The sequence below is a fragment of the Rhineura floridana genome, chromosome 9 (genome assembly GCF_030035675.1).
Source record: "Rhineura floridana isolate rRhiFlo1 chromosome 9, rRhiFlo1.hap2, whole genome shotgun sequence".
NCBI classification, from domain to species: domain Eukaryota; kingdom Metazoa; phylum Chordata; class Lepidosauria; order Squamata; family Rhineuridae; genus Rhineura; species Rhineura floridana.
Window position 1 is genome coordinate 80,909,054 of NC_084488.1, and position 12,724 is coordinate 80,921,777.

At 42.8% G+C, this 12,724-nt stretch overlaps 1 long non-coding RNA gene across 2 annotated transcripts; it reads right to left on the bottom strand.

Moving 5' to 3' along the window:
• Positions 1-2,066: 2,066 nt before the first annotated feature.
• Positions 2,067-12,467, bottom strand: LOC133364149 (uncharacterized). Of its 2 annotated transcripts, none has more exons than XR_009757848.1 (4): positions 12,212-12,467; positions 6,371-6,606; positions 4,624-4,731; positions 2,067-4,110 (listed from the first exon to the last, which is right to left on the bottom strand). It is a non-coding gene; the product is annotated as an uncharacterized LOC133364149 (long non-coding RNA). The 2 variants fall into 2 exon arrangements; XR_009757849.1 differs by having other exon boundaries at positions 6,371-6,601; positions 12,212-12,466.
• Between the last annotated feature and the right edge of the window lie 257 nt (positions 12,468-12,724).

Below are 12,724 nucleotides of genomic sequence, written 5' to 3' on the forward strand. Positions count from 1 at the left end.
TGTCTCAGCTGTGGTATTGGAGGAGCCCACAATGATAGTCCTTGATGATTTCAGTGTCCATGCTGAAGCTGCCTCTAGTGTTTCAGCTCGGGACTTCATGGCCTCCATGATGACCATGAGGCTGTCTCAAGTTGTCACCAGTCCAACACATAGGGCAGGGCACATCCATGACTTGGTTTTTGCTCCAGATGGAGGAAGGCATGGTCTGGATACGAGGGGGGTGGATGTCACCCCATTGTAGTGGTCAGACCACTTCCTAGTAAAGTTTAGACTTACAGCTCCAATCCTACCCTGTAGGGGTGGTGGTCCGATTAAGATTATCAGCCCCCCGGAGACTAATGGAATCCACTAGATCCTTGAGTGCTTTGGGTGAGTTTCCAGGAGATATAGCAGGTGACCCTTTTGAAGCCCTTGTCAGACTGTGGAAAAATGAGATATGTTGGGCTGTTAACACAGATGCTCCTAAGTGCCCCCTCCGGCATTGTGGAGCCCATTTTCACCATGGTACACCAGTGAACTAAGGACATTGAAACAGGCTGGACAATGGCTAGAGCACAAGTGGTGAAAGACATGCGGTGAGGCTGATCAGGCATGAGTAAATCATCATAACTGTGACTACTGTGTGGCGGTGATAAAGGCCCATTTCTCTGCCTCCATCGCATTCTCAAGTAGCCATCCAGTGGAGCTTTTTCATATTGTCAAAGGTCTGTTGACATCAACTTCAGCAAATGGAGTTTTAGACCCTTCAGAGGCCCACTGTGAATTGTTAGCAAGGCATTTTGAGGGTAAAGTTGCGCTCCTCTGTAACAATCTTGATGCTGCATCCACATCTACTGTAGCCCGCAGTGAGGTGTCCAGTGCAGAGCTTGGAAAAGTTACTTTTTTGAACTACAACTCCCATCAGCCCAATCTAGTGGCCATGAAGGTTGTGACACAGCAATTGCAGGTACTCCTGGATGAAACAGATTATCCTGACCCATTCCAATCTGGGTTCAGGCCTCGTCATGGGACTGAATCAGCCTTAGTCTCCCTGATGGATTATCTTTATCGGGAGAAGGACAAGGGGAGTGTGACCCTGTTATTCTTACTTGATCTCTCAGGGGCTTTTGATACCTTTGACCATGGTATCCTTCTGAGCCAACTTGGTGAGATGGATATTGGAGATACTGTTTCTCCAGGGATTGGAGAATAACACTGGGTGATTGTCTTTTGGCTCCCTGGAAGTTGTGCTGTGGGGTGCCACAGGGTATAATCTGGTCCCCCATGCTGTTTAACATCTATATGAAGCCCTTGGCAGCAGTCATCAAGAGATTTGAGGTGAGGTGTCAGCAGGACACTGATGATACCCAGTTATATTTATCTGTAACATCTGAATCGGAAGAGGCCATGCAAGCCCTGGACCTGTGTCTGAACTCCACGGTGGGCTGTATGAGGGCCAATAAACTGAGTCTGAATCATAGCAAGATGGAGTTTCTGTGGGTTGGTGGTTCCCAAGTTCAAGGTTCTGCTTTTGGTGTACAAAGCCCTGTGAAGCTTGGGACCAGGATATCTGAAAGATTGTCTTACCCCTTACATACTCGGTCGTTCACTGCACTCTGTAGATGAGGCCTCCTGCAGATACCTTCTTATCAGGAGGTCTGTTCTGAACAACATAGAAAGTGGACCTTTAGTGTTATGGCACCTACTCTTTGGAATTCCCTCTCCTTAAATATTAGACAGGCATCATCTTAGTTGTCTTCTCAGTACTTACTGAAGACCTTCCTCTTTCCACAAGCCTTTTAAGTAGACCTTATCCAAATCTGTGTCTATGTTGGAATTACATTTTTAGATGTTCTTAAAGCTTTTTTAAAAAAGATGTTTTTAAAGATGTGTTTTAATATGTTTTTAAATATGCTTTGTTTTAATATGTTTTAAAGTGTTTTGTTTTTAAGATATTTTAGAGTGTTTTTGTTTGCCACCCTGGGTGTCTTCTAGGAAGAGGGGTGGGATATAAATTTAATAAACAATAAAACATAGGAATAGAGGAAACTGCTTTATTCAGACTCAGACAATTGGCCCATCCAGCTCAATACTGACTACACCGACTAGCAATGGCCCTCCAGGGTTTCATACAGCGTGCTGCTCCAGTCCTACCTGGACACGCTGGGCATTGAACCTAGGACCTTCTGCATGCAAATTAGGTGACTGGGACATGGCCATTCCTCAGAACTCTGCCCCTGGGAGGAGCATTATTCCAGCTCTGCTTCAGGCACCAAAATGCCTTGAGTCAGCATTAGTAAAACCTCATAATCAGGCTCTATTGGGCAAGGAGATCAGCCAAGTGAATATAATTGGATGTGGAGTAAAGGTTTCCAACTACAAACAATCAGATTGGAGTTAAACATCAAGGGGAGAAATTGCTGAAACAGGGGTGTATAATCTCATTCTCTGGGGCTTTTCAAGAAAAGGTTGTAGAGGAATTGGCCAAAGATGTATTAGTTAAAGATATCCTGAAGACAATACAGGCTGGATGGTCCATTTCCCTCTCTCATCAGTAATTCTGTAATAAAGCCACTGGATTTTCTAATCTGGTTCAAAGTGCAAAGGAGACCATGCCTGTCCTGAATAGAGAATCATACCAACACCATTAACTTGGTTACCAAACAAGCAGGGAAACCTAGAGAAGGATTAAGGCCAACATTTCTTGCTATCTATCAACAAACACCTAGTTTAGCTGAAATAGAATTCTGTTGCCAGTGCCTTTTTCCACTATGCAGTTGCAGAATATATGGTTTGACATGCTAACACAGCCATCACCAACCTGGTGCCCTCCAGATGTTTTGGCCTATAACTCCCATCAGCCCAAATAGCAATTCCAGTGCTATTGAATTTCTCCTCCAAGCTTGGTTTTGCTAGCTTGGTGTGGTTTTCACAGTAATACAATCTAATGGAGAAGAGATGTTTTTTCACACCTGCTCAAACTTTGTTCTCTCTCTTTGATTCCTAGTATCAACTTTCAAAGGCATTTTCGCAGGAAATTTAGTGCTTGGAGAAATAACCAACCAAGAAAAAAAAAGTGTAAAAGATTATGATGAAATTGTGTGCGTGCGTGTGTGTATTATACTGTATTGTGTATTGGCTCTTTTCTAGAGAAACTAAACCAAGCTGATTGGGGAAGTGCCCAGAGCTCAAGACAAAGGGAGGTAGAAGGATCTTTCATTTTGGCAGACAGGTCTCACTTTTTAATTACAGTGAAATATTTATCCAGGAGACTCCAATCATAGTGATTGGGAGAAAAACTGTGCTTGTTATTTATGTGGATCTATGCCTTCCCCTATTCAGGGCAATGGAGAGTTCTCTCTCACACAGGGAGGAAAGGCTATATCTCCAAAACACCATCATAGATTGAGGGGAGAAGCCCATCCTCCATCATTGACCCTTAGGGCAACAGGACACTTGGTAGGGGGAGTGATATTTTTCTGGGGATCCATGCTCTTTTTTCTACCATCACCCCACTCCCCCTATCATTACAGTTGTACCCATCCAAAACAGTAAAGATTGCCTTTGTGGAAGAATGACCACAGCTGCTATTCTGCAATTTGGCAGGCTTTATATCCTCAGAAGGGGTGACCCGGCCTGATAATTGCATCCAATTCCGGGGGGGGGGGGACTTTTACTTTGTTATTTAAATTTTTTAATTTATTTTAATTTCACAATAACCCCTGGATGTATCTGCCTACAATTTGGTTTAATCTACCCTGGAGGATCTGTTATGTCTGCAAAGGGGAAAATGTTATAGCTTTTTTTAAGAATCTGCATTATAGTTAATGGGGGAGGAGGAAGAACCGTTTCATTTTTTCAAATCTAATCTGCTCCCAAATAGCCACTCAAACTGGAAAGACACAGAGCAGCTAGGAAAGCAATTTGGCTGCTCCCAAAAGTTACAGTTACAAGTCAAATATTGTAGGTGGTACACCCCCCCATCTCTCTTACAATATGAAAATCCAGGTAAATTGAACACTGCAAATTCAGAATCTTGTCAAAGATGTTAGGGTCGTTCCTTCTTCTATTAGTGTGAGCGTCTATTTCATTGTTTTGACTTGAGCCATCTTGACTGTGTGGAGGGAACACCTGAAATTAATTGAAATTAACAGTCACTTGGAGGGAGAGGATGGGGCTGCATCTGCTGGGCCCCCGTCACCTCTCCACTTGCCCTGCATCCCCACTATCCATGCACTAGCAGAAATATGCAGGTGGGCCTTGGCACAATTGTTGAAACCAAGCAGGATTGGCTTTTCAAAAATGAAAGGAGCAAGAGAGGAACAATAGAAGGAATACAAGAGGTGCTGGACAGCAGTTTGGTTTTATTTTGATTATTGTCCTCAGCGAAGGGAATGGATAATTTATGGCTTGTTTCGTATACCTAAACTGTATAGCAGATCGTAAGTTGTAGCAATGAAAGAAGCATTCAGTAAAGAATTGCAACTTATTATTATTATTGCCCATTATTCTGGTTATGGGATAATAAGCATTTATATAATGCACATTTCAAACATTCAAAGCACTTCACATATATCGGTCATATGCAATAAAAACTACAAGCTGTGACTGACTTCACACCTCTTTTCTTACAGTCCTGCTCACCTCCTTCTTCCTCCGACTTCACTTTCAGTCTTTTCCTTGACCTCCGATTTCTCTGCCTGCCATAATTCTGGCCTGTTCTACATGTGCGATGTTATGCAGCAAATCCATCTAAAATGTGATAAAAAAAACCCCAAGCTGATGTTGTGTATAAAATATCCTTAACGTGCTCTGTGTTGAATAGTATTTATTTCTAGACCATTTTTCTTTCCTTTTTTTAAACAAAATTCTAAATCAGTTTACAATGCTAAAATAGGACAACAAAGTAATAAAACATATCCATAAAACCATAATAAACCAGCATCATTACTGTGCCAGAATCATTAAAAACTGACATCCACAGTCAGGGAAATGCCTAGGCAACAGAGATATATTTTAAGGAGTGATGGAAGCACATTGCCATTAATGCCTGCTATATTACAGAGGGGAGTTCATTCCATAAGGCAGGACCAACTGCAGAGAAGGCCTGCCTCTCTTTTGCCACCATATAGTGTTCTATATGTTGTGGCACAGATAACAGATCCAACGGCAAACTGAGACAGTTCCATGGTTCTCATGGAAGCCATGAAGTCCCCAGTTGGCCCATTTAAGGTGGTCTCAGCATTGATGTTTAGAACAATGTTCCCTCAGAATAATTGTCCTGGAGCTCTCCAGTACCATGCTCAAGATCACTTCAACTAGCTTGGTTGGGTAGCAGGGTGGGCAGTATACCAACAGCATCTCCACTCCATCTATATATAGCCCAATGTACAGACTCTCAAAGCCAACTTCAGGATGGAGAGGTTTCCTGGTGAGCAAGATAGTAACTTTATGAACTACAATGACTATAGCCCTAGAGCCTATGTTGGCACTGTACAGGGTATCAAAGCTGCCCAATTTGCCCACTCATGTCTCAGTGACACATGCCAGCTCAGCGCCTTCATCCCAATTAAGTTATGGATGAATGTACTCTTAGAATTAACCAATCTGGAGTTAGAAATAGCACCACTAGGCTGAAAGGCCTAGTAAACTGGGCAACCAGATACCTGAAGGAGGGAGGGCCAGCATAGGACATAACCTGCAGACCTCTACCTCTTCTTCTCATGCAATGACGCACTCCCTCCAATGCCATATTCCCTCCAATGCCATATTCCCTCCTATCTGTGATAGAAGCACCTCTATTATCCTACCTTCTGCCTTCCTTGCCCAAGCACATCACAAACCACTTTACTCACCCCCACACACCTCAAGTCACCACTCAACACCTAACCCACGAACCACCACAACACCTCACTCGCTCCATGATACACTCTCACACAGACACTGACACTCTCGCATTCCACTTCATGTCCAGTGCACTCACTCTGTCCAATACCAGTTCCCAACCATCCCTCAAATGCATATGAAAAAGGACCCCAGCTACAACTGTAGCAGCCTCTTCCATCAGGAAGGGGGGTACAAGCAGTTATTGTAAGCATCAGTACACCCTGATACCACATCTTCATACACTCACCATGCATTTATAGTTTTCCTTTCTGAAGGGACTAGCCAGGTCTCATACTAGACTATGTCCCTCCTCCTCCTCCATCCCTAGCTCCTATCTAGGTATTAGACCAAACCCATCCTCCCTCCACTGCTTTGCTGTCACTCAAGTAGCCACCATTCACCTATACATCCACAAACACAACTGACAGGAGCTTGTGCCCTTGTTCTCATTTTGCTACGAAAGAGCAGCCCAAATGGATAAACCCCTCCCTTTGGTTTCACCTACTTTGGAGATGGCCTACCAACAGGGGTGCAGCTTATTGCTCCACAAGAATAGAAATGATGGCGGCAGCGGCAGCATTCCAGAGCTCAGCACTGCCTCCGCTTCCTCCTGACAGTTCTTCCTGCAGGTGTTCCAGATACTGTTAAAGGCTGGTGGGAGACATGGTGGACTGGTGTTTCCACTATCCTCTTCTCCACTCCTGCTCTCTCCTGGCAAAAGATCCAGCATCAGCATCTGTACTGAACAACAGGGATTATTGGAACATAATGGCTTGGACCAAAGGTGCCCCTGCACAAGCAGAAGATACTATCACTTTGCACAAGGTGCCTCCCCCACAGTTTCAACCAATTATCCTTACCGCTGCAGTCCCTTACACCCCATCCCAAATCCCCCAGTCCTCATGATTTCTTCTTTACGGGGAAAAGGGGATTGGAAAGCTATACTGCATGAGCAAAATTCTAGTAGTGTGTGAGGTTTTTTTTATAATCTAACATAGCAGTATCCATATATAGCAAAGTAAAAAGAGACAGCAGCTGGGTATGTAAACTGAAACACTCAATACAGAGGTATACATTTGTTTAGATGGTTACAGCGCCTTTTGGAAATAGCTCAGCGTTAATGTTTGTATGATATGCAGGCTTCAAGTTGTTGGAATAAAAAAAGCCACTAAAAGGTTAATGTATTCATTCAGGTAGAATGAAAAGGTGCATGGAAAAAGGCATCATGTGCTTTATTTTCAACATCAGAAGCAAATATACATGTTTAGAGTCACTTCAGGCATTGAAACAGATGTATGCAAGCTAGAGCAGAGGCTACTGCTATAATACTGCTTTCATCTTACCCTATTATAAGTTTTCATTTTACCCAAATCAATTGACTAATAGGCAAAAAGAACCCTTGCAGTTTAAGAACATATCTATAGCCAACAAATATTTCTATCAAACTTTAAAAAGCAGGGAAATTGGGCAGCCATAGTGAATGTACGAGGGGAGCAGGAGACCTGACCTCCTTTCTGAGATATTGTATTGCCCTACACATTTGTAAAAATGCAAACACAATTTCGGTTGGTCTTTCACAGTCAAATCTACTTCCTGTGTAGCTTGAAAGAATTTGGCAACATGTTCCTCTGAGCATATGGTGAGTGGTGGCAACACCTGCCTGTCATCTCTAAAGATGGAGAATTACATTTTTTGTATGTTTGTTGGTGTTATTCTTTGCATCTTTCCTGTGTTACTACTGTTTCTACAGAGAAACTAACCTAGAAAATTATATTTCTCTCATTAATCATCCTAGAAATCTCTGTTAAATTATTTTTTAGTAATTTCAAAGCCTTTTTATTGGTCATATGATGATGTCTTAGGATGGTGACAACAGCCTTTTGTGTTTCAAACTGGAGGTTATGTTCTATTTCTATTTCGGGTGCATTAGCAGTTGAATATGAAAATGCAGTTTGATGCGAAATCAGGCTGATTACAATATGTTGCTGCTTAAGCAATGACTCTAGCTGTTGGAAAAAACAGACTTGGCCTGCCCAAGATTATAGAATCATAGAATAGTAGAGTTGGAAGGGGCCTACAAGGCCATCAAGTCCAATCCCCTGCTCAATGCAGGAATCCAAATCAAAGCATTCCTGACAGATGGCTGTCCAGCTGCCTCTTGAATGCCTCCAGTGTCGGAGAGCCCACTACCTCTTTAGGTAATTGGTTCCATTGTCGTATGGCTCTAACAGTTAAGACGTTTTTCCTGATCTTCAGTTGAAATCTGGCTTCCTGCAACTTGAGCCCATTATTCCATGTCCAGCACTCTGGGATGATCAAGAAGAGATCCCAGCCCTCCTCTGTGTAACAACTTTTCATGTACTTGAAGAGTGCTATCGTATCTCCCCTCTGTCTTCTCTTCTCCAAGTTAAACATGCCCAGTTCTTTCAGTCTCTCCTCATAGGGCTTTGTTTCCAGTCCTCTGATCATCCTTGTTGCCCTCCTCTGAACCTGTTCCAGTTTGTCTGCTTCCTTCTTGAAGTACAGAGGCCAGAACTGGACGCAGTACTCAAGATGAGGCCTAACCAGTGCTGAGTAGAGGGGAACTAATACTTCATGCGATTTGGAAACTATACTTCTGTTAATGCAGCCTAATATAGCATTTGCTTTTTTTGCAGCCACATCGCGCTGTTGGCTCATATTCAGCTGGTGATCAACGACAATTCCAAGATCCTTCTCACATGTCATATTGCTGAGTCAAGTATCCCCCATCTTATAATGGTGCATTTGGTTTTTTTCCTAAGTGTAGAACTTTGCATTTATCCCTGTTGAATTTCATTCTGTTGTTTTCAGCCCAATGCTCCAGCCTATCAAGGACCCTTTGAATTTTGTTTTTGTCTTCCACGGTATTAGCTGTGCCCCCCAATTTTGTATCATCTGCAAATTTGATAAGCATGCTCTGTACCTCCTCATCCCAGTCATTAATAAAAATGATGAGCACTGGGCCCAGGACCGAGCCCTGTGGTACCCCACTCGTTACTTCTGCCCAGTTTGAAAAGGAATCATTGATAAGCACTCTTTGAGTACAATTCTGGAGCCAACTGTGGATCCACCTGATAGTTGTTCCATCCAGCCCACATTTAGCTAGCTTGCTAATCAGAATATCTTGGGGCACTTTGTCAAAAGCTTTGCTAAAGTTGAGGTATATTACATCCACAGCATTCCCACAGTCTACCAGGGAGGTTGTCTGACTAAACAATGAGATAAGATTAGTTTGGCAGGATTTGTTCTTCATAAATCCATGTTGGCTCCTAGTAATCACTGCATTGTTTTCAAAGTGTTTACAGATTGACTGCTTTATAATCTGCTCCAGAATTTTTCCAGGGATTGATGTTAGGCTGACTGGTCTGATGCATGTGTTCAGCCTGCCATGCTTAAACCACTCCACTTTAGGAAAGGTGGGCATGGTCAATTAAAAAAATAGAGCACACCTGGAATTTTGCTAGCATATATTTTACCCCCACTGTTTTATCTTGTGCAAACTGAGACACTCCTCATGTCTACTGGATACTATCCTATAGAAGAGTCAGTGTTTTTGAAGTTTCTTTTAGTGTTGCAAAGTTTTGCTGTACTTCACATATTCACAGAAACAAGCAAAAGAAAATGATTTACTATAGAAAACTTCACTAAAAATGCAAGGTAAATCAAATATATTTAAAGTGACTAAACTATATCAACTGTCTTAATATTGTTGCTTCCTCTCTGCTAAAACAAGATCAGCACAGCACATCTTGTTTCTGTTATTTGGGCTGATTGCAGATGTTGCCACCACTCACCGTATGCTCAGAGGCACAAGCTACACAAGAAGTGGATTGGACTGTAAAAGACCAACCCAAATTGTGTTTGCATTTTGACAAATTTGTAGGGCAATACAATATCTCAGAGAGGAGGTCAGGTCTCCTGCTCCCCTCCTGCATTCATTATAGCTGCCCAATTTCCCTGCTTTTTAAAGTTTGATAGAAATATCTGTTAACTATAGGTGTGTTCTTAGACCACAAGGGTTTGGGGCTTTTTTTGCCTATTAATGAATGTCTCTGCTTTTTAATCTGGGAGGTAAGAAATGGGATCCTGTGCAAGTTTGCTGAGAATGGATTGATCATTTTCATGCTTATTGAGTTCATTGGGATTTACCCCCCTGCAATCATGCTTAGGATAGGTGAAACTGACCACATGGGATGGGGAGGTGAGGAGGAGGAAGGGCAGGGGTAGGGGGGAGGGAGGGAGCAGGCAGCAGGGGGAGGAGGGAGGAGGACAGGTTTGATCACTTGCATGTTTATTTAGTTCAGTGGGATTTGCTCCCCTGCAATCATGCTTAGGATAGGGAAAACTAACCATGGAGGAGGAGAGGGAGGGGAGAGGGGAGGGGGGAGGGGAGGGGAGGAGGAGGAAGGGGTAGTGGCAAAAGGGAGGGGATGGGAGGGAGGTGGAGGGGAAAGGCAAGTTTGCTCATTTGCATGCTGATTGACTTCAATGGGATTTACTCTAGTGCAATCATGCTTAAAATAGATAAAACTGACCATGGAGGAGGGAAAGGGGCAAAGGAAGGGGGAGGGAAGGAAGAGGGAGGGGATAGGAGGGAAGAAGGAAGAGGGGAGGGCAGGCTTAATCGTTGGCATGCTTTCTGAGTCCAGTGGGATTTACTCCTGTGCAATCATTCTTAGGAAAAGTGAAACTGGCCTGGGGGAGAGGCAGGGAGGAGAGGAGGAGGGCAGGGAGGAGAGGAGGAGGGCAGGGAGGAGAGGAGGAGGGCAGGGAGGAGAGGAGGAGATGGGGTGGGTGGGCACTGGGCAGTGGGAAGCCCCTTTCCTTTCCAAAAGGAAAACATTGTGCACAGTATCATTGTTTTTCAGTGTTTTCCCCACCTTTTTATTCTACAGCAGGCAGATGTAGTGTCCCATGCAAATTTAAACCAAAGCTGTCACTGGCCACATCCATGCCAGACCTTTATTCTACTTCAGACAGTCATGGCTTCTCTCAAAGAATGCTAGGAAGTGTCATTTGTGAATGGTGCTGAGAGTTGCTAGGACAGGCCCTATTCCCCTCACAGAGCTACAATTCCCAGAAAAGGGGCTGAGTGTTAAACCACTCTGGCCACTGTAGCTCTGTCAGGAGAATAGGAGTCTCCTAACAACTCTCAGCACCCTTCCTGAACTACACTTCCCAGGATTCTTTGGGGAAAGCCATGACTGTCTAAAGTGAAATGAAGGTCTGGTGTGTGTGTGGCCCCCTGATTAGCCAAGCAGCTGTGAGTCTGGCTTTTAGAACGCTGACAGTTGGCTCTTACTGAGATGCCTGGGCTTATCATTGACTCCAATGCTAAATTTCTTAAATTAATTAAAACTCAGCCAGGCATTTTGCAGAAGATGAAGGTCAGAATATGGGGCAAGGTCAGTGACAGGATTACAGGTACTCTGTGAACATGGTTGACTTTTAATTAATTTCAACAAATTATGAGAACCCTGACAGAAAAAAGTCCAAAAGGGGTCTGTTTTTTCCCCCTGTTGTTACACTTTGATCTCTCAATTCTCTCCGACTGTTTTGTGTATCGCCATGAAAATTTAGAGGGTTAAGCAAGTGTTTCTGAGTTCAGGACTATATATTTTGTAAGGTTTTATTTTGAAATGAGTTTATGGGAAGCATCAGAATGGTATGGGGTATTTTCAATTTAACATTGCGGAATGCGAAAAATCCATGCTGGCTATAGTATACAGCCACTCTTGTGGCTGTATAATGTCTGTAAAAGGCTAGAATGAGGTGGGGATAAATCAGTAGAGTCCTGAGATAGTAAAAGAGATTGCATCACTTCATACTGAACAGTGGTGAATCACATTTTTAATTTTCCTTATATTAAAAAGGTGGGAGGGGACATATCTCCCTGCCAAGAGAAAAGTGACAAAGAAGAGGGTACAGCACAATAATCAGTGAGGTTCCCTGTACATCAGAAACAGTAAGACCCACAAATACGAAACTATACTTGTACGTACTGTAAATACAAACATCTAGAAAATGATGCACAATAATACAATTAGCACAATAAATAGCAATACTGTGAACAACCTTTTCTGGAGCCATGTCAGCCAATAAGTCTGTGTCCCAATTAGTCTTAAGACCTTGGGAAAGGCATTCTGAACAATATTCTTCAGCAATTGAGTCCAAAGAACTCCTCTTGTGCATCAGCAGCTGATAAGAAGTCTCATAGCTGAGCAGTTTTTGTTTTTTTGAGAAGCTGTTCTCTACAAACATGACTTCTTGTTAAATATTACATATTCTCAAAGATCCACAATTAATGTAAAAGCCATAAACTTACCCAAGATGCAGATTGGATTTTTAGACCAAACTTGGATGTTCATTCATTCTTCCCAGAACAAGGCAAGACTGAACACAGCTGCCATATATCTTAATTTATATTTCCTTTGGTGCACTCTTTCATGTGACTAATCATTTGCAATTGGAAACAGATGTTACAGATAGACAGATAGATCATTTATCATTGCGTCTTCTTAGGACTTAACAGCATTCAGAGTGAAAATCAGGCTAGATCTGTCTTTGGTGTACTTAATTTTTTTTTTCATGGAGGTGTGTTTTGTTTGTTTAATATGGATGAGCATTCAAAAATTCATCCTCTATTTAGAGGCTAGCATATCAGGAGTCTATCACCTGTAGACGATATCTGTCTTGATCCATTCACTGCATTGCTCTGTTCTGATGTCATAGAGAGCTTTGCAGGCCCTTTTGGGAGAAGATCCTTCTGGCTGACAGAAACTCTGATGTCACTGTTGGGCTAGGTAGTGAAATTATAGCCATATAGCTGAGTTCTTCA